This window comes from Amblyomma mixtum, chromosome 2 (genome assembly GCF_055824585.1).
Source record: "Amblyomma mixtum isolate Tamu chromosome 2, ASM5582458v1, whole genome shotgun sequence".
In the NCBI taxonomy this organism is placed as follows: Eukaryota; Metazoa; Arthropoda; class Arachnida; order Ixodida; family Ixodidae; genus Amblyomma; species Amblyomma mixtum.
Window position 1 is genome coordinate 69,441,876 of NC_143013.1, and position 12,007 is coordinate 69,453,882.

At 44.8% G+C, this 12,007-nt stretch overlaps 1 long non-coding RNA gene across 1 annotated transcript in view; it reads right to left on the reverse strand.

Moving 5' to 3' along the window:
- Window positions 1–12,007, reverse strand: part of LOC149359666 (uncharacterized) — an 88,706-nt gene that overhangs the window by 42,948 nt on the left and 33,751 nt on the right. The window lies entirely within an intron of this gene.

Genomic DNA, 12,007 nt, shown 5'->3' on the forward strand with positions numbered 1-12,007 from the left:
CAGATAGGATTATCTTGTCTTCCCATCACTAGTTTTTTATCCGACTACAACAAGCAAAAAAGCACACCTTAAGGCAGAAGTAAAGATGTAACCGTATGGCTGCGCTTGGGTGGATATCAATGAGTAATTACTGCCTTGTTACAAATATACTCCACCTTGGGGGGATTCCCCAAAACATTTAACCAACAGAGTTCCCACTTCGAGTTATTGATCAATTCGCTCTCGCACTACCATTAGCTTGCCGACCCGGTTAGCTCAATTGGTAGAGCGACTGCTCCGGTGAAGCGGTGGTCCCGGTTTCGAACCCCGTACCAGGACGAATTTTTCTTTAAATGTGAAGTTTCTCAGAAAGCTGTATAGCTGTCCTTTGTAACCGTATGGCTGCGCTTTGGTGGATGTCAATGGTTAATTACTCCCTTATTACAAATATACTCCACCTTGGGGGGATTCCCCAAAACATTTGACCAACACAGTTCCCACTTCGAGTTATTGATCAATTCGCTCTCGCACTACCATTAGCTTGCCGTCCCGGTTAGCTCAATTGGTAGAGCGACTGCTCCGGTGAAGCGATGGTCCCGGTTTCGAACCCCGTACCAGGACGAATTTTTCTTTAAATGTGAGGTTTCTCAGAAAGCTGTATAGCTGTCCTTTGCAGCCGTATGGCTGCGCTTTGGTGGATGTCAATGGGTAATTACTCCCTTGTTACAAATATACTCAACCTTGGGGGGATTCCCCAAAACATTTAAACAACACAGTTCCCACTTCGAGTTATTGATCAATTCGCTCTCGCACTACCATTAGCTTGCCGACCCGGTTAGCTCAATTGGTAGAGCGACTGCTCCGGTGAAGCGGTGGTCCCGGTTTCGAACCCCGTACCAGGACGAATTTTTCTTTAAATGTGAAGTTTCTCAGAAAGCTGTATAGCTGTCCTTTGTAGCCGTATGGCCGCGCTTTGGTGGATGTCAATGGTTAATTACTCCTTATTAAAAATCTACTCCACCTTGGGGGGATTCCCCAAAACATTTGACCAACACAGTTCCCTCTTCGAGTTATTGATCAATTCGCTCTCGCACTACCATTAGCTTGCCGTCCCGGTTAGCTCAATTGGTAGAGTGACTGCTTCGGTGAAGCGATGGTCCCGGTTTCGAACCCCGTACCAGGACGAATTTTTCTTTAAATGTGAAGTTTCTCAGAAAGCTGTATAGCTGTCCTTTGTAGCCGTATGGCTGCGCTTTGGTGGATGTCAATGGTTAATTACTCCCTTATTACAAATATACTCCACCTTGGGGGGATTCCCCAAAACATTTGACCAACACAGTTCCCACTTCGAGTTATTGATCAATTCGCTCTCGCACTACCATTAGCTTGCCGTCCCGGTTAGCTCAATTGGTAGAGCGACTGCTCCGGTGAAGCGATGGTCCCGGTTTCGAACCCCGTACCAGGACGAATTTTTCTTTAAATGTGAGGTTTCTCAGAAAGCTGTATAGCTGTCCTTTGCAGCCGTATGGCTGCGCTTTGGTGGATGTCAATGGGTAATTACTCCCTTGTTACAAATATACTCAACCTTGGGGGGATTCCCCAAAACATTTAAACAACACAGTTCCCACTTCGAGTTATTGATCAATTCGCTCTCGCACTACCATTAGCTTGCCGACCCGGTTAGCTCAATTGGTAGAGCGACTGCTCCGGTGAAGCGGTGGTCCCGGTTTCGAACCCCGTACCAGGACGAATTTTTCTTTAAATGTGAAGTTTCTCAGAAAGCTGTATAGCTGTCCTTTGTAGCCGTATGGCCGCGCTTTGGTGGATGTCAATGGTTAATTACTCCCTTATTAAAAATCTACTCCACCTTGGGGGGATTCCCCAAAACATTTGACCAACACAGTTCCCACTTCGAGTTATTGATCAATTCGCTCTCGCACTACCATTAGCTTGCCGACCCGGTTAGCTCAATTGGTAGAGCGACTGCTCCGGTGAAGCGGTGGTCCCGGTTTCGAACCCCGTACCAGGACGAATTTTTCTTTAAATGTGAAGTTTCTCAGAAAGCTGTATAGCTGTCCTTTGTAGCCGTATGGCTGCGCTTTGGTGGATGTCAATGGTTAATTACTCCCTTATTACAAATATACTCCACCTTGGGGGGATTCCCCAAAACATTTGACCAACACAGTTCCCACTTCGAGTTATTGATCAATTCGCTCTCGCACTACCATTAGCTTGCCGTCCCGGTTAGCTCAATTGGTAGAGCGACTGCTCCGGTGAAGCGGTGGTCCCGGGTTCGAACCCCGTACCAGGATGAATTTTTCTTTAAATGTGAGGTTTCTCAGAAAGCTGTATAGCTGTCCTTTGTAGCCGTATGGCTGCGCTTTGGTGGATGTCAATGGGTAATTACTCCCTTGTTACAAATATACTCAACCTTGGGGGGATTCCCCAAAACATTTAACCAACACAGTTCCCACTTCGAGTTATTGATCAATTCGCTCTCGCACTACCATTAGCTTGCCGACCCGGTTAGCTCAATTGGTAGAGCGACTGCTCCGGTGAAGCGGTGGTCCCGGTTTCGAACCCCGTACCAGGACGAATTTTTCTTTAAATGTGAAGTTTCTCAGAAAGCTGTATAGCTGTCCTTTGTAGCCGTATGGCTGCGCTTTGGTGGATGTCAATGGTTAATTACTCCCTTATTAAAAACCTACTCCACCTTGGGGGGATTCCCCAAAACAATTGACCAACACAGTTCCCTCTTCGAGTTATTGATCAATTCGCTCTCGCACTACCATTAGCTTGCCGTCCCGGTTAGCTCAATTGGTAGAGCGACTGCTTCGGTGAAGCGATGGTCCCGGTTTCGAACCCCGTACCAGGACGAATTTTTCTTTAAATGTGAAGTTTCTCAGAAAGCTGTATAGCTGTCCTTTGTAGCCGTATGGCTGCGCTTTGGTGGATGTCAATGGTTAATTACTCCCTTATTAAAAATCTACTCCACCTTGGGAGGATTCCCCAAAACATTTGACCAACACAGTTCCCACTTCGAGTTATTGATCAATTCGCTCTCGCACTACCATTAGCTTGCCGTCCCGGTTAGCTCAATTGGTAGAGCGACTGCTTCGGTGAAGCGATGGTCCCGGTTTCGAACCCCGTATCAGGACGAATTTTTCTTTAAATGTGAAGTTTCTCAGAAAGCTGTATAGCTGTCCTTTGTAGCCGTATGGCTGCGCTTTGGTGGATGTCAATGGTTAATTACTCCCTTATTACAAATATACTCCACCTTGGGGGGATTCCCCAAAACATTTGACCAACACAGTTCCCACATCGAGTTATTGATCAATTCGCTCTCGCACTACCCTCAGCTTGCCGTCCCGGTTAGCTCAATTGGTAGAGCGACTGCTCCGGTGAAGCGATAGTCCCGGTTTCGAACCCCGTACCAGGACGAATTTTTCTTTAAATGTGAGGTTTCTCAGAAAGCTGTATAGCTGTCCTTTGCAGCCGTATGGCTGCGCTTTGGTGGATGTCAATGGGTAATTACTCCCTTGTTACAAATATACTCCACCTTGGGGGGATTCCCCAAAACATTTGACCAACACAGTTCCCACTTCGAGTTATTGATCAATTCGCTCTCGCACTATCATTAGCTTGCCGTCCCGGTTAGCTCAATTGGTAGAGCGACTGCTCCGGTGAAGGGGTGGTCCCGGGTTCGAACCCCGTACCAGGATGAATTTTTCTTTAAATGTGAGGTTTCTCAGAAAGCTGTATAGCTGTCCTTTGTAGCCGTATGGCTGCGCTTTGGTGGATGTCAATGGGTAATTACTCCCTTGTTACAAATATACTCAACCTTGGGGGGATTCCCCAAAACATTTAACCAACAAAGTTCCCACTTCGAGTTATTGATCAATTCGCTCTCGCACTACCATTAGCTTGCCGACCCGGTTAGCTCAATTGGTAGAGCGACTGCTCCGGTGAAGCGGTGGTCCCGGGTTCGAACCCCTTACCAGGATGAATTTTTCTTTAAATGTGAGGTTTCTCAGAAAGCTGTATAGCTGTCCTTTGTAGCCGTATGGCTGCGCTTTGGTGGATGTCAATGGGTAATTACTCCCTTGTTACAAATATACTCCACCTTGGGGGGATTCCCCAAAACATTTAACCAACACAGTTCCCACTTCAAGTTATTCATCAATTCGCTCTCGCACTACGATTAGCTTGCCGTCCCGGTTAGCTCAATTGGTAGAGCGACTACTCCGGTGAAGCGATGGTCCCGGTTTCGAACCCCGTACCAGGACGAATTTTTCTTTAAATGTGAAGTTTCTCAGAAAGCTGTATAGCTGTCCTTTGTAGCCGTATGGTTGCGCTTTGGTGGATGTCAATGGGTAATTACTCCCTTGTTACAAATCTACTCCACCTTGGGGGATTCCTCTAAACATCTGACCAAGTAAAGATAACCAACCACTGTATTCTCTTGTCTTCTCATCACCAATTTTGTATCTGAGTACAAGAAACACAAACCGCACACCTTAAGGCACAAGCCTCAAAAACCTATCACAGACTGTGCGCTTCTCCAGGCGGACATCTGTCGCGGTCTGAAGAAGTTCGCAAGCAACCATGCGCTTTGTTCTAAATCATCTGCCCCTTCTTTGTCCTACTCATTGATAGATTCTTAACTTTGGAAATTTGCCACTCTTATGAAGTGACGATTGTTCACACCTATTTCTCCTGCTAGTAGGTTTTAGGCAAAGCTGCCGAGTAATTGTTACATTGTTACATGCAGATGAATGTGATACTCAACGGGCCAGTAACGAAAAATTCGTTTCTTAATTTGTTTATTTTCTTAGCTGAGACAACAAAGATTGCATGAGGATTTTTTTTCGTTCTCCACATTCGTCTGCTATTTCCTTTACGTTTCGGTTAAACATTTTGCTGGCACTCCATAAAAATTAATTTCCTTAGCCCATGCGGCCATTGTGCGCCCTCAAAGTGATCCTGAAAAAGTTCTTGCTCTGAGCTCATAGTTTCAATTTAAGCGAATATTCGTGTGCATGAAAATGCGTAGTTCGTTGGTTCACTGTTTCCTGTTCACTGTTTCATATTACTCATCAGTGCGGGTGCGACGTACTTCACAAGCAGCTTGTAATCAATAGGAGCTCCTGAATCGGGGTGGGTAAAGCCTGCAACGCAGCAACTGATGGAAGAGCCTGGATTAAATCGCACACGCTGCACAGGAAATTCGTTCAGCACGGTTAGGCGCACGGTTCAGATGTTCCCTGGCTTCTCCTATTTTGTTGTAAAACTATGCAACGTCTGCAATTTATTCCAGTGCTAAACAACCAAGTATCCCGAACCCGACAATACATAATGGAAGAGCTCAGTAGTTACACACCGAATGATCCTGCTTAAAAAGTGACACAAACTAGCGTCAGCTGATTTGTGTTGGCGGATGAAATTGTTGTATTAGTGGAAGCCCGGCCAGTGGGCCACCACTGCAGTGTCCGCGTTTTATAAGGGAGGCGCTTGGAACTTGGTGCACTGAAAGGTGCATTTTATCGGTATGTGCCCGGCGGTAGGCTTGCGGGTGCCGACTACACCACAAAAGTGAGGAAAGAGCGAACTGCTATGTTGTTATAGCGGCATGGAGGAGGAAGTGTGTGCCAGTGTACGAGTGCATGTTCTGTTGCATGAAACAGTACGCAAACGCCATTATCATACAAACTTCGGGAAACTAGAGGGGATAGTTGGTGTTGTGCGTACCGTGACATACCATCACCACGAGGAGAATGTTTGCCTTTCACGCTTCAATAAGCACATATTCTTTGTACAAGTTCCGTAACTCGCAGTGAATTCTATTTTGTCAGCAAAAGGAAACTGGAACATGAAATCTGTTTGAAGTGTTTATTGTTAGAAATAGAACACCGGTGCTCAGTATATGCAATTGGAGAAGGGTACGTTTGACATAGTATCCAAACGTCTCAAGCATAGCATCCAAGCTTCCTCCACTGCGTCACATGTCTCACTGCCGCCTTTGTCAGTTGCTCCGCAGCCGCTGGGGGCAGAGGGCTGAGGGTTAATTGGTTTGTTCATAGGAGGCTGTGGCCAAGTGATACATCAGGGTGGTGAAATCCTGCTCTGGTGAGGGAGTGCGTTGTCGGTTCTGGTCATAGAGACCAGGCTCCACCCCAGGCCTGGTTATGCCATCCCATCGACATACGTAGTTTTTTTAAACCCGGTGGAGAATTGCGGGGCACCGTGATTCGAACCCCGGTCCTCTTGCATGCGAGGTGGATGCTCTAGCGCTACGCTATCTCTGCATTTCGAAATTTAGTTTAGCTATCTTCTTTTATCGACATCTGAATACGCCCACAACCTTGGTCAGGTCACTGAATTAGCGATGAGTCCGAGACTCCGGTCCGTAACTTTCATAATGAATAGAATTTACTTATTCTAAGTTAAAGTTGTCGAGGATTCGACCTATAGAAAAAATACTGTGCTCAAGCATAGATCATAAAAAGGTTTACTCGCACTGAGCAAGTGAAAAAGTGATGAGAAATACACCTCTGAGCGTCTGCAAAAACTGAACGCCGTAGACCCTACTTTGCAGCTAAGGGTTGAAATTGAAAATAGACTACAGCCTGCCGCTCTTTGATGCCCTTGGGCATCGAAAAGGGAGCCAGGGGGACCAGGGGGAGGGGATGTGGGATGTAGGGAAGGGGAAGGGTAGAACAGCTCGCGCTCCTCTTGAGACCCGCGCCGAGCGAACGGAAGTAGCGACACTCGCTCATAGATGGCACCAGAGTGGTGCGCTGGTGCTGAAAGACCTGTCCGAGCAGAAGCTCGGCGTCGCCGCCGCGAGGACTCTGCCGTTCGCCCCGTCGAAGCAAAAGCTAGTCGCCGCCGCCGAGAGGACCCAGAGTTTCGTGGTGTCGAAGCAGAGGCTAGGTGACGCCTTTGAGGGCAGCTGTTCGAGCTGCTAAAGCAGACAGAGCCGCGCTCAAATTTCGCGTTAGGGATTATCGTAATCGTCCTTAGAATTTTTTCATCCAGCTACAGATGATTCGAAGATTTTGGCTGCCAGCTCAGACATTTGATATGTTCGTGGTTAGCGAACCTTGACAAAGTGCCTTCGCGAAGCATCACTAATGCGATTGGAACGTGCTAACCTTCAAAATACGAATGATGCTTCTAAATGTCAAGGAATGCCAGCCAGATATCGGTTTCCGGGGTGTAGTTTGCCGGATTTTTTCTGGCGATTGCAGCCAGGTCTGTATCGGCGAGACGAGAACGTTCACGCGACGAGCAAAGCACCAGCAGCATGACCTCAAAAATGAGAATATTGCATCGTGTGCATGCTGCGCACGATAAGTCCGAACATAATAATGATTGGGACAGCGTACCAATTTTAACCAAACAACAAAATATGACAACGCGGCTGCGCCTTGAATCATGCTTCACCCAATGGAGCCCTACGACCATGAACCGCGCAGCACGAAGAATGTCACTATTCACACGCAGTCGTCACGTCACAAAGAGCTGCCTGAAATTAGCACTTGAGCGTCTTTTCCTCTTGTCTTGTACTTCATGCATGAATTATTTCACGTGTTCTGCACAAATATATTGATGACATCTTTTCTTCTGACAGATAGACCTCCGTAAAATTTGTTCGGAATGCTTCAGATAATTTTAGCTTCACGACAGCAGTCTCTGCCATTTGAGCCAACCGGGAGGGCTACCATATGGAAGGGCGAGAAGGAATGTATCAAAAACTTGAAATGAGAACAACGTTGGTTAAATGTTTTAGGGGCATCTACCAAGGTGGAGTAAATTTGTAATAAGTGAGCAAATAATTCATTAGCGTCAACCCAAGCGCTGAAATACGGCTACAACGGAAAGCTATACAGGTTCCACAGAAGCCTCTACAGGCTCATCTGCGTCCTGATTCCGCAATGCCTGTATGTCTGCTGATGTTTTCACTGAGTCAAATGCTTTCTAGTAATAAACGAAGGCTGTATACAGGGGTTGGTTATATGGTGCGCAATTCTCTATCACCTGATTGATATAGTGAATATGATCTGTTGTGCAATATCCTTTACGAAAAGCCTGCCTGTAATTTCGTTGGCTGGAATCTTGCATCACTCACTTGGAAGTGAAGTTCGCAAACCTGCGCCATAATGAAAACGACTGAATTATCATCGATACATAGACACACTATTGTATGAATTATCTGTTATGATGAAGTTTGACACTGTCCTGAATATTTCTGCTCGTTTACATCGCATTGCCTTTCCGTAAGCGTAATAAAACTGCCAGCGTTTTGACGACAAACCATACGCAATCGCTTCAAGATTTACTAAGCGAGAACGTGAGTCATGCGATGCACAACGTAATGACGTGGATGTCGTCTGCTCACCTTGGAGTGTATGCTGGGTGTGAAATCCTTGTGCGTAATGGCTCTAATCCAGGATTGCCTCGGACCTTCATTATTAGGGAAACAGAAAACCCGCACCTTGTGCCCATAGTCGTAATTTCCGCGGCATCCAGGAACACAACACCGTCCCATGTTGCACAAAGTGAGGCGTTTGCTTTTGCTCAACGCCACAGGATTGTTTCACACAACTCTTCCGCAACTATTCTGCACACAGACACACGCACGATCGCACACAAACGCAAAGACAGTAAAATAAGACACTTCGCCAAAAACGAAAAGAGCGCAAAAAGAATGTGAACGCAGTGCAACGCAGCGCCGAACCTAACCAGAGGAAGCAAGGACAGGCGGGTGGCAAACACGTTCCGACTTGTACAAAATTTTGACTGGCCCCGTCCCCTCGTCGCGAGTGCGCCCGGCGGCTACAGGTGAATCGGACAACTCGCGTAAGGTAGGCAATCTGGAGAGGAGGATGATGAACAGGCCTTGTCAAGTCAAGTTGGTGGTGGTCACACGCGCTTAACTCAGGAACTAAAAAAGATAGAAAAGTAGCCAATGATTCCTTCAGACAGAGGAGCAAAAAATGAACCTAGAAGCCAAGTTTGATGACTCTAGATTAATTAGTGAATTAATTATAGGCAAAAATGTAGAAATTCCGTCGAAATAGTGCGGAAGTCGATATAGCCACGGGAACGGTGTGACGTCACTTCCAACGGAATTCGTCACGCAAAGTAAAAATTGTCACAGAATGGTCGGAAAAACGTCAGATTTGGGTCAAATTCGATGGAAAAATGTGTAAGTAAGCGCAATTAACACTAAAGATCCCCGAAAGATGTATAATTTGGGCATCGATATAGCCATGGGAACGATGTGACGTCACATCCACTGGAATTCGTCTGGCTTTCGCCTCTCAACACTATCTGCCAAAGTCTCCTCGCAATTTTCCCATTCTTGAAATGGTTTACATACGACATCAATTAACAGTGGTCGAAAAGCCAGCATTAAAATCACTCACCTTACTATTAACATAAACCTCTCTGCATATCCATTGTTCTACTTTTCTCCAGTCCTAAATTCATTTATATATCGTCCACCAGCCTACAGGTGATGTGGAAAGCCTCTAATTGTGCATTTTACTGCAATCCGAGGGCATTAAGATAAGATTTAATGCACATTAGAGCCCTAACGCTGACCATTTTAACGCCATAGGGTCAAGGCTTCCGTTCTGCACAAAATTCGGTGTCGGTGCTGTCAGCAAAAAAAGAGGAAGTTGGCTGGATAAGTTCTGTACGCATTTCTATCCATAAGGATGCGAAATATGCTTTGTTACAGAATAAACACTGATGGCTGCTACATATTTTTTTTAAACCATCTGAAGTGTTCACGAAACATTTTCTTTAGAATTAGGTCGCTTAGAATAGTTTTTTTCTGCTCTTCTCTTCTTTGAGATAATAATACAATACAGCTGGCAGCTTGATTTTAAGAAAGCGACATGACTGTAAGCAAGCGAAATGTTAGCCTATCGGGCGGCGGGGTGTCGTGAATTTTCTGGAAGACATTTTTGTGCACAATGGATGTGTGTTAAAAAGAGCTGATATTATGGTCCGCAAAAATTTGTCGTTTGCTACAATTCTATGTTTCATTTCGTCATTCTCGTTCGTTTACATGTTTTTATGTATAACCTTTATGTGGAAATATCGTGCGTCGAAACAAACTCATAAAACGTTTTCTGGTGAATAATTTGATATTGTTCACTGAATCTTCCAGTTCATTCTTGCCTGCTCGTCACTTTCGTTTTTGTAGATGATTAAGCGATTATTAAATAATTCTTCTACTGACTCCTATGCACCGATTCAGCCTGAGTAAATGTCTTGTAGTGGCTTTCAGCGAAGAGAAATGTATTTAGACGGCTTATTGAAAATAAATGTTAACATTAAAAATTTCAAACACACACTATTCTCTGCAACTTAATACTCGAGTGAAGGTAAAAACACGAATTCTATCATTTTACTAAAATTTTGGAAGCGAATGAAACATTTAGAATTATAGTTCTCCGCGTCATTCCATTAGAAACAGCCGTGAGTATTAGCGATGCTTAAAAATGAAATGAAAAACGTCCCGAGTTCTTTCTCCTTATTTCTAGCGCTTTATAAATGAATAACATATTCAATCAAGGAATCATAAACTTCCACAGAAAACATACAAATTGTTGTTCGAAATTATGCGTATTTGTTTGTCTCCTTTGAATAAAAAATTAAGAGCGGTAGAAAGTGAGTCCATATTTGTTAGAAACATTTTTCTTCGCATTTCGTTAAACTTATGTATTGTATCTTTTGCTCCGCAATACTTCATATTAAGCGAATCAGAATGTTGCTATGGCTGGATTCCGCATGCAATAAGACCAAAAAAAAAAAACTGGTGCACCTAGGGCTATCACGCTGACCTTCTTGAATAAATTCCCCAGGCTAAAAGGGTGACTAAACAAAAGTACTGGCTCCCCATGGTTTATGAAAAGTTTTTCTCCGAGTGAGTGTCAGCGTCATCCCAAAGCCCCAAAGGAAGGCTTAGCTTTTTGTAGACAGAGCTGTAATTGATTCCACCAGTTAGAAAGCTTTACTGAAATTGATAAGGGCGGTGTTGATGCTTGCGTTTTCATTGCATTAGAACCTGGCAACCAACCGTGAAAATTTCTTGTCTTAGAATACACAGCACTGAAAGACTCCATTTTGCGCAAAGCCGTGTGGCGGACAGCCCACCACAACTGCCGGTTTAAACCATGTACAGGGTATAGACCCTGAAAATTTGAATATATTTGAAAATTTGCTTAATTCAGTTTAGTTAATGGACTAATTAAGCGCAATAAAAATATTCCGAGGAGCGCCACATGATGGCGAACAATGTGTTATTGGTTTCAGCGGGCTTCGGTTTACCGCTTTTTTTTAAGTCCTTGGTTCAAGTTAAGTGAAACACCCTGTATGATGCTGGCTCTTTGAACTTTAGTGAGAATCTCATTCGCAGTTCTCAAGATGTGCAACACGGCCGCGGCGGTGTAACGATCAAAATTTTATCGTGGAATAAGGTTACAGTCGTACCTGTAAAATATTTCATCCTTTTTTCCCATGCGCTGTAACGCGCGCAATGGCTACATAGCCTGAACATTCGAACTTAGTCTTTGTTCCCTGCAGTGTGCAACTGGACTGATACTATCAATGCAGACGACTTCCTATGCGCTATACTGCACATGTACTTTGAAGACATAATGAGCTGTATGCGATGCTAGCTTAAAATAAATGAAATCATGTGGCTACGCTACAACCACACGGGTCGTCGAGGCAGCAGACAGGGGAGCCGAAAAGACCTAGAAAAGCTGTATTCATTTTGCACTCTAGCAATTCAACCTGAGGCCAAAACAGCTCAGGATAGATGAACTAGAATGAGCCGGTCATCGGGTCAATCGTCCTCACGTAGACAATATGCACTATTATCCTGCCATTCAAAAGCCGCAGTAAAACTAAAGCTTATATAAGAAATGCAACGAAAATTAGCGGAGTTGTCGCAAGGAACGTCCGGGAAGGGAGCTGCCACTATTAAAAAATCCATCATTAAAACATG